This window comes from Macrotis lagotis, chromosome X (genome assembly GCF_037893015.1).
Source record: "Macrotis lagotis isolate mMagLag1 chromosome X, bilby.v1.9.chrom.fasta, whole genome shotgun sequence".
NCBI lineage: Eukaryota > Metazoa > Chordata > Mammalia > Peramelemorphia > Peramelidae > Macrotis > Macrotis lagotis.
In genome coordinates this window covers 62,651,276-62,660,612 of record NC_133666.1, presented here as the reverse complement: position 1 = coordinate 62,660,612, position 9,337 = coordinate 62,651,276, and positions in this window count along the sequence as shown.

Here is a 9,337-nt window from a genome sequence, read left to right as displayed (position 1 = left end):
TCCTTTGTCAGAAATACTAATCATAAAAATTGTTTCCCAATTTACTACATTTCTTTTGATCTTGGTTATGGTGGTTTTGTCTGTGCAAAAGCTTTTGAATTTAATGTAATCAAAATTGTCTTCTTTATTTTTAATGATGTTCTCCATTTCTTCCTTGCTCATAAATTACTTCCCTTTCCATAGATCTGACAGGTAAACTGCTCCTTGATCTTCTAATTTGCTTATAATATTTTTTTTTATATCTAGGTCCTGTATCCATTTTGTTCTTATCTTGGTATAGGGTGTGAGGTGTTAGTCTAATCCAAGTTTCTGCCATACTAACGTCCAATTTTCCCAACAGTATTTATTGAAGAAAGAGTTGTTTTCCCAATAGCTGGACTCTTTGGGTTTATCAAAAAGTAGATTACTATAATCAAGTCATGCTATTGCACCTAGCCTATTCCACTGATCCACTATTCTATTTCTTAGACAATATCAGACAGTTTTGATGACTGATGCTTTATAATATAAATTTAGATCTGGTAGGGCTAAGCCACCTTCTTTTGGACTTTTTTTCATTAAATCCCTGGAGGTTCTTGACTTTTTATTTCTCCATATGAATTTACTTACAATTTTTTATAACTCGTTAAAGTATTTTTTTATAATTTTGATTGGTAGGGCACTAAGCAAGTAGCTTAATTTTGATAGAAGACTGTAAGTCCCACTGCCATGTCTCCACTCTCTGGTTGTTTCTTGGAGCAGTTCCCCCAGTGAAAGCCTCTGGATCTTATCTTAGGTTAGTCTGGCTCTCACCCTGCTCCCACTGGCTGTCTTCTCTCTGTGCACACCCAAGATCCCCGAAGACAGACTTTGGGTAGGTGTTCTTCTGCTAGCTTCTCTTTCTGGGTTTTATCAATCAGATTTCTATTACGAGGTTTGTTTCATATTATATAAGTGAAGATCAGGAGATCTTAACACAGGGTCTCGCTTCTTTCTGCCATCTTGGCTGGAAGTACCACTTTTTTTCTAATGGGAGAATGGGAGGGAAACAAAATAACTGCTTCTTAATTGAAGTGTATAGATGTGCATACATGTATATGTATATTTGAGCGCTATATAAAGTCTAAAACTAAGTATATACATATAAGAATAATGTGCATAGAAGTGACTTACTGACTCACGGAAGTTGATGAGATTACTAAGAAAATGTATTGAAAGAGCAGAGTTGGGCGAGGAATAGATAATGATAGATAAATTCAGGAACAGATATGTACAGGGGTGGCTAGGTGGTGCAGTGGATAGAGCACAGGCCCTGGAGTCAGGAAGTACCTGAGTTCAAATCCGGCCTCAGACACTTAATAATTACCTTGCTGTGTGACCTTGGGCAAGCCACTTAACCCCATTTACCTTCTAAAAAGCCTAAAAAAAGAGCATAGGACATGAGGTAGACTTATAGTTTGAGAATAAAACATATATTAAAAACCCAGAAAAAGAGATTGAAGAGGAATGACCAGACAAGTAGGAAGAAGACCAGGAGAAAGTGTTGCAGAGGTCAGAGAGGAAGTGAGTATCCAGAAGGACAGGTTGGTTCATAATATCTATATAATTAAAGAAATAGCACTGAACTAAAAGACTATTTAGATTGTACCATTGAAATGTGATTGGTAACTTTAAAAAGGGTAGTTTCTATTGATGAGGAGTCTAGAAGCCAAAAACAAAAGAGCTTTGTAGATTTAAAGAATAATTAGTTAAAATAGGAAAATACCATATGGTTAGTTTATTTCTACTGCTTTTGTCCTCATCACTAGTGACCATGTAACTATTTTATCATGTTCTTGTCCTTTCTGAGGAGGTTATGGTCTTTTCAAATAGTCCTGAGGTTTCAGTCACCAGGGTTCAGTCTCTCTCTCTCTCTCTCTCTCTCTCTCTCTCTCTGTCACTCCTTTCTGAGTTTGTCTTCAGAAATTGATGGGAGTGTTCTTTTGAGCACTTTACCCTTGATTAATATTGTGTTAGTCAACTACTACTTACCTAAGTTTGGGGGATAAAGAAGAGAAAAAAGAATCCTACTCTGATCACAAAGAGCTCACATTCTACTGTGTAGAAACAACATATAAACAAACAGTAGAAGAAAAATGGAGAAAGAAGAGAACTCGAATAATTTGATCTTTCTGGAAAGACTTCATTGAAGAGGTAGGTGGTGCCTGAATTGAACAAGGAAGAAAGAGTAAGAGTTTGAGATTTATTTAGAGATGAAAGAGTGCATACTGGGAAAGGAGTAAAACTTGTGTAAATTCATGTAAGAGTAGAAATGAGGTTATGAATTCGAGGAAATGCTAGTTTGGATTGCCTAGAACATAGATTTCTTTGAGGAGAGCATTGTGAAATAATCATGGAAAAGTGGTAGTAGATTGGTGCCAGTTTATGAATGCCTATTTGATAAATGTCAGGTTAGGGAATTTTATGTTTTTGTAAGTAATACAAGCTCCCTGAAGATTTTGAAATAGAAGAGTAACAATATCAGACCTTTACCCACTTGAGAAATTTATCAGCTACCACTTGATTTTAAGATAGTGGATACCCCATAGATAGAACTAAGGTTGTGACCTATTACCCTTTATTAGAGTACCTAAACTGGTTTAAATCAGTAGATTTCTTTGAAAATGATATTGGAATATAAAACCAGAGAATGGTGAAGTTGAAGCAGTTACCTCACTACGTTCAGCTAACTAGGTAGAAATATGAGAAAAAGAGTTTGAAATAATGTGGTCACATTGAAGGATTAAGTAGTTTCAGATATTTATTTTGCTATTATTCAATGATGGTTAGGAAATAGGACCTATTTCAAGTTGCCTCTACACAGTAGCAAAAATGAAAATTTTATTCTACCAGCTAGTTGTCTTCTTTATACCAAATTACTTTCATTTCTACTGAATTGTGTCATGCAGATATAACCTTAGTTCCTTCTTTAAATTCAGAATATAATTCAATATGAAATAGTCATTAAGCCCTTTCGGGGGAAAATTACTGTGTTATGTCATTAAGTAGAATTTAATGACAAATGAGGCAGGGTCTGTACCCTCAAGATGCCTAACATTGAGTAGAGTTTTCCTTTGAATTTACTGATCATATTGGATTTAAGAATGTGTATTTCCTGTTCTTCCTCTGTAGAAAAAGACTAGAATTTGCTTCCCTAGTATAGTGTGTATTGAAAATAGTCTCCAACTGTGATTCAGTCACAGTTCTTACTGGCTATGGGGCATTGGGCAAATCATTTCTCCATCTTCAAAATGAGATTTTTGGGCTAGATATAATCCTTTCAATTCATCAAACTATTAAAGATTCATTTTTATTGATGTCCTTTTGTTGGATATCACCAGTGATTTACCCATTTCACAGAGCACTATTTTATAACAAATAGAATTTTTAAGACAAAAAAAACAGAAAAAAGTCAGTATAATTAATTAATACATTGAAAAAATCTGATAGTATATAAAATAAGCAACAGTTGTATACTCTACCTCTGTAAGTGGATGGTGTATCTCCTCAGATCTCTTCTTTCAAATCATTTTTGTTTTTATAATTTGTAACATTCACTTTTAATCTTTTTTTCCACTGGTTGCTCTTTAATTTACATTGTTGAAATCATTGTTTTTATTGCTTTTTTAACTCAACTTACTTTACTCTGCATCAATCCATGGAGATCTTTCTATTCTTCGGTATTTTTATCACATTAATAATTTCTTACAACACAATAATATTACATTATATTCATGGAAGAAATTCTATTTTACCAATTCTCTCTTAATGGGCATGCCTTCTGTTTGCAATTCTTTGCTGTCAAAAAAGTGCTGATTTAAATATTTTAGTGTATATGGGCACTTTCTTCTTATCAATGGTTTCCTGGGGTTATAAACCTAGTAATGGAATTTCTCATTCAATCATCAGATCTAAAACAATATTATATAAAGTGGCATTAATCAAAACTATTTGGTACTGGCTAAGAAATAGATTGATGGATCAGGTACACAAGACATAATAATAAATGTATAAAGTAATCCCCTGTTTGATAAACCCAAAGACTCCAACTTCTGAGATAAAAACTCACTATTTGACAGAAACTGTTGGGAAAACTGGCAAATATTATGGCAGAAACTAGGCATAAACCAACACTCACACCCTATACCAAAATAAAGTGGAAATTGGTACATGATTTAGACATAAAGGGATAAAATTAGGAGAGAAAGGAATAGTTTACCAGTCAGTTGGAAAGGAGAAGAATTTATGAAAAACAAGGTAGAGAACTTTATAACATGCAAAATGGATAATTTTGATTACATTTATTTAAAAAATTTACACAAGCAAAAAACAATGAAGTCAAGATTAGAAGGAAAGCCAACAATTTATCCAATGTTTATGATAAAATTCCTATTTATAAAATATATAGAGAACTGAGTCAAATTTATTAGAAGGCAAGTCAAGTCATTCCCCAATTGAAAATGGTCAATGGATATGAAAAGCAGTTTTCAGATGAAGAAATTAAAGGTATTTAGCCATGTGAAAAGATTTTTTAAGTCATTAAGTCACCATTGATTTAAAGAAATGCAAATTAAAACAACTCTGAGGTACCACTTCACATCTATGAAACTGGCCAATAGGACTATAAAGGAAAGTGATCAATATGGCAAAACTGTAACATTAATGTACTGTTGGTAGAGTGGTGAACTGATCCATCCATTCTGGAGAGTAATTTGGAATTGTGCTCTTAGAACTATAAAGCTATGCATACCCTCTGATTCAACAATAGCACTACTAGGCTTGTATCCCCCCAAAAAAAATTATAAAAAGGGGAAAAATCTCACATTTTCAAAAATGTTTGTAGTAGCTCTTTTTGTGGTTGCAAAGAACTGGAAATTGAGGGCATGCTTATCAATTGGGGAATGACTGAACAAGTTGTGGTTTATGAATATAATGTAATGTTATTATTCTATAAGAAATGATATGCATTCAAATTTCAGAAAGACTTGCATGAAATGATGCTGAGAGAAGTGAGCAGAACCAGGAAAACCTTGTACACAGTAACAGCAATATTGTGTGATGATCAACTATGATAGACTTAGCTCTTCTCAGCAGTACAGTGATTAAAGACACTCCAAAATTCCATATCCAGGGAAAGAACTTTGAAGCCAGTATGCAGTTTGAAGTATACTATGTACACTTTTTTAAAATTTGTTTTTGCTTTCTTTCTTTCTTGTGGTTTTCTCCTTTTGTTCCGATTCTTCTTCATTACTAAGATAGAAATATGTTTAACATGATTGTTCATATATGACCTTATCACATTGCTTGCTGTCATGGGGAGGTGGGAGAAAGGGAAAAATTTGGAAATAGAAATCTTACAAAAATGAATATTGAAAATTATTTTTACCTGAAACTGGAAAAATTAAAAATTGGAGCTATTAATAAAAATAAACAAAAGGCATGATTATTTTAAGTCATTTTAATTGCATAATTTCAAATTGTTTTCCAGAATTGTTGGACTAATTCACAACTCCACCAACAATATACTATTGTGCCTATCTTTCCACATTTCTCCATCATTGACTATTATCATATGTTGTCATCATTAACAGATAGCAGTGTATGAAGTGAAACTTCAGTCAGTCAGCATTTAAAAGTACCTACTATGTGTCAGACACTGTGATAAATGTTGGGGAAAAAAGAGAATAGACAGTCCCTGCCTTTGAGAAGCTCAAATCTCAGATCATTGTTTTTTATATTTGCATTTTTCTTATTTATAATATTTGTACTATTCTTTCATTTGATTATTAATAGATTGCTACTTTGAGAATTGTCTGTTCACACACTTTTTACCACTTATATGCTAAGGAATATACCTATTAAGGAAGGCACTTTAACAAATTTTTATTAAAGGGGTCCAGGTAGTATTACAACTTGGAGATATAAAGACAAAGGTTTGCAAAATAAATATAAAGTGATTGCAAGGGAGCACTAGAATTTGGAAGAATTGGGGTAGGTCTCTTGTAGGTGGCTCTTGACTTCAATTTTAAAGAGATTTATGCTTTTCAAGAAGTGGAGTTAAATAGGGAAACACAAATAAATTATTGTATATGAGGAACAGTCTCACCTCTAAAATCCTTTAATTCTAAGATTAATTATTTGGTGCCATTAAATGAACAAGACTGTTTGGGTTGATTAGATAAATAGACTGATTAGAACAAGAAAAAGATTAAGATCTTTTTTCACTAGATTTAACACCTGCCCCTCTCCTCTGCCCAAGAATTTAGATAGGCATACTGTTTATACTTTCACTAATATCCTGTTTTGATGATTCATTGTGTTATGGAGGTTCCCATAGGTTCCTAAAAGCAGAGTGAAACTGTGTCAGGGCCAAGCCAATTGGAAAGACTCAGAGAAGAAAGCTGATTGTCTTTGTGGCTCAAGATTCAATTGAGCTAAGTTTGGAAAGGCTTTTCAGTGGGTTTGCTACAGACATATGCTTTTTTCAATTACCTAACTCTCAAAAGTCATATAAGTTATAGAGGGATTTGATAATGGAGCAAATACCCACATCAAGAAATACCTTTTATCATTTAAATATTGTTTTATACATTATATACACATTTTATACATTAGTCTTTTGAAATGTCCACTGCATATTTTAAGTTTCTAGACTGACTATTCCCTTTCTACTAGATAAAATAGTAGCACACATTTCTTTATTGCAGATTTACAAACATTTTACTTACAATAACCCTCTTAGGTATATAATCCACATATTATTGAACCCATTTTATAAACACAGAAAGAGAGAGGTGAAGTAATTTGCCCAAGGCACCATAGCTAGCATCAGTGCCAGGTTGCCAACATAGATTGTCTGAATCCAAAGACCTGTGATCTTTCCATTACAGCATGCTGCCTCTGGGTCAACTCTTCCCTTCAGTAACTGTTCACACATATTTTCTTATTTGATTCTGACAACAATCCCAGGAGGTAGGTGTTATTTTCATCTCTTTTTATAGAGGAGGAAACTGAGGCTCAGGGCATTTTAGAGATTTGACCCAAAGTGACTCAGCAAATCTGAGCCAAGGTTGGAACTTGAGTCTTTCTGATACCAAGTCTAACACTTGATCCATTATGCAGGAAATAAAGCTCATCTTAATATTAACTAAAAAACCAAATAGAGCTGATCAGGAAATCTGCTGAAACAATTCATAAGAGTGAAAACAGAAAATACCCTCCCCAGGTCAACAGAGATGATTTTCAAATTATCTGCACCACTGTTCACCTTGTTATTGTAATTCTGTTATATTTTATAAATATATATTTCCTAGTATTTCATTAAAGACTCATTTTCTTATATGTGATTATGAGAGGGTGGTGCAAATAAACTTCCATTTATTGATATCAATTCTCCCTGTTAGAACACAAGTGATTGGGATGAGAAATGAGAATGGAAAATTTTAACTTTTTTTTTAAATTCATGCACTGATTTCAAAAGCCTGCAGTGCCATCCAGTGGATATATCATGATACTTTTTAAGACCCTGACCCAGTTTTCAGGAATGCTATCTGGGATGTGCAGAACCATATTTTCCCTTGAACATTTTATGGCAAGATTCTTATTTATCACGATTTAACAAGTGGTTTATGTATTGTCACCAAAAACTGATTGTGGGAGGTGACCCCATCCACCTAAAATGAATGTTGGTGGGAACAAAAGAAGCATGTGCTTCCTACTGCCATTGCTTTGTTGGTGTATTAATCGTGGTCCAACCTGAAACAGGAGAAATTGGGAACAGACCTTTTTGAGTAGTTGAAGTTTTAGAGACAAATCCATATTTTTCTTCCCTGTCTTGTTACTTTTGGTGTTTAGTGACATTCTTAACAAATTCTTTAGATGTATTTTTGGGATTACTGTGGTAAGAAAGGACTGAAGGAACCATCTTTCATGCATGTACTTTCATGTCTGCATGCACACTGCATGTGAGATATTGGTTCAATGTCATTCTGAGATGTGTTTATCCCTAGCACCTTACACAGTTCTTAGCATAGAGTAGTTGCTTAGTAAATGCAGATTGATTGATTCAATAAGCACCGGCAGGTAAGCTTGAACCAGGTTGTGAAGGACTTTAAAAATGTCACTTAGGAGTTCATAGTTTACCCTTGAGACAGTAGGGTTTTTGGTTTTGGACATAATCAGACAGGTGCTTTAAGAAGATTATTTTGGTAAGTAAAGGATGAATTTTATAAAGGAGATTCTAGAAATCTGGATCTCATTTAGAGGGCACTGCAGTGGTCTAAGAAAGAAGTGATAAAGAACCTGAACTAAGGTGTTGGCCCTGTGAGTGGAAAGAAGGGAGCAGATGCTAAGGATATTGCAGAGTTTGGTAGGGCCTGGCAACAGGTTGAATATGGAGAGTGAGGGAGAATGAAGAATTGAATATGCAATGAGGACCTGGAAGGCTGACCTCACCAGAAATAAAGAGTATAGAACAAGAGGGTTTTAAGGAGGAAGATGAGTCCAGTTTTGAATACTTTGAGTTTGAAACCACTATGGTTCTTTTAATTATGTCTAACCACATAATTGCCAATAAAGGCCTAGAATTCAGGAGGGAAATGAATGCTGAATATATATGGATCAAATAGCTAATCAACAAATATTTAATTAAATGCTTACTACTCTGTTGTAGGCAGTAGGGAAATGAATGAAACATTTCCTTTTAGAACTTACAAATCACCTCTAAGTACATACAGAGAACAAATAAAAATTCAAAGAGGGCAGCTAGGTGGTGTAGTAGATAGAGCACTGGTCCTGGAGTCAGGAGAACTTGAGTTCAAATCCAGTCTCAGATACTAATTACCTAGTTACATGACCTTGGGCAAGTCACTTAACTCTATTGCCTAGCAAAAAATAAGAAACAAAAAATATTTCAAAGTGGTTTTAAAGGAAAGACACTTGTAACTATTAGGGAAAGGGCAGGGTAGATCAGGAAAGACTTCTTGTAGAAGGTAGTGCTTCAGGTGTGTCTTGAAAGATGGAAGATTCTATGAGGCAGTGGTCAGAAGGGAATGAATTCCAGTCATGGTGGATGGTCAGTACATATGCACTGAGACAGAAAATGGTGTTATGTGTGAAGAACAGAGATGGGCAGTTTAGCTGAACTGCATGGTGTAGGATTGGGAGTAATGTCCACTAAGTCTGGAAAGATAGATTGGGTCTTGATTGTGGGAAGCTTTTAAAATATTACAGAATCACTGGAGTTGATTGTGTTTGGGAGTGACATGGTCAGACAAACACTGAAAAAAAATTAATTTTGCAGCAATGTGCAGAATTAAAC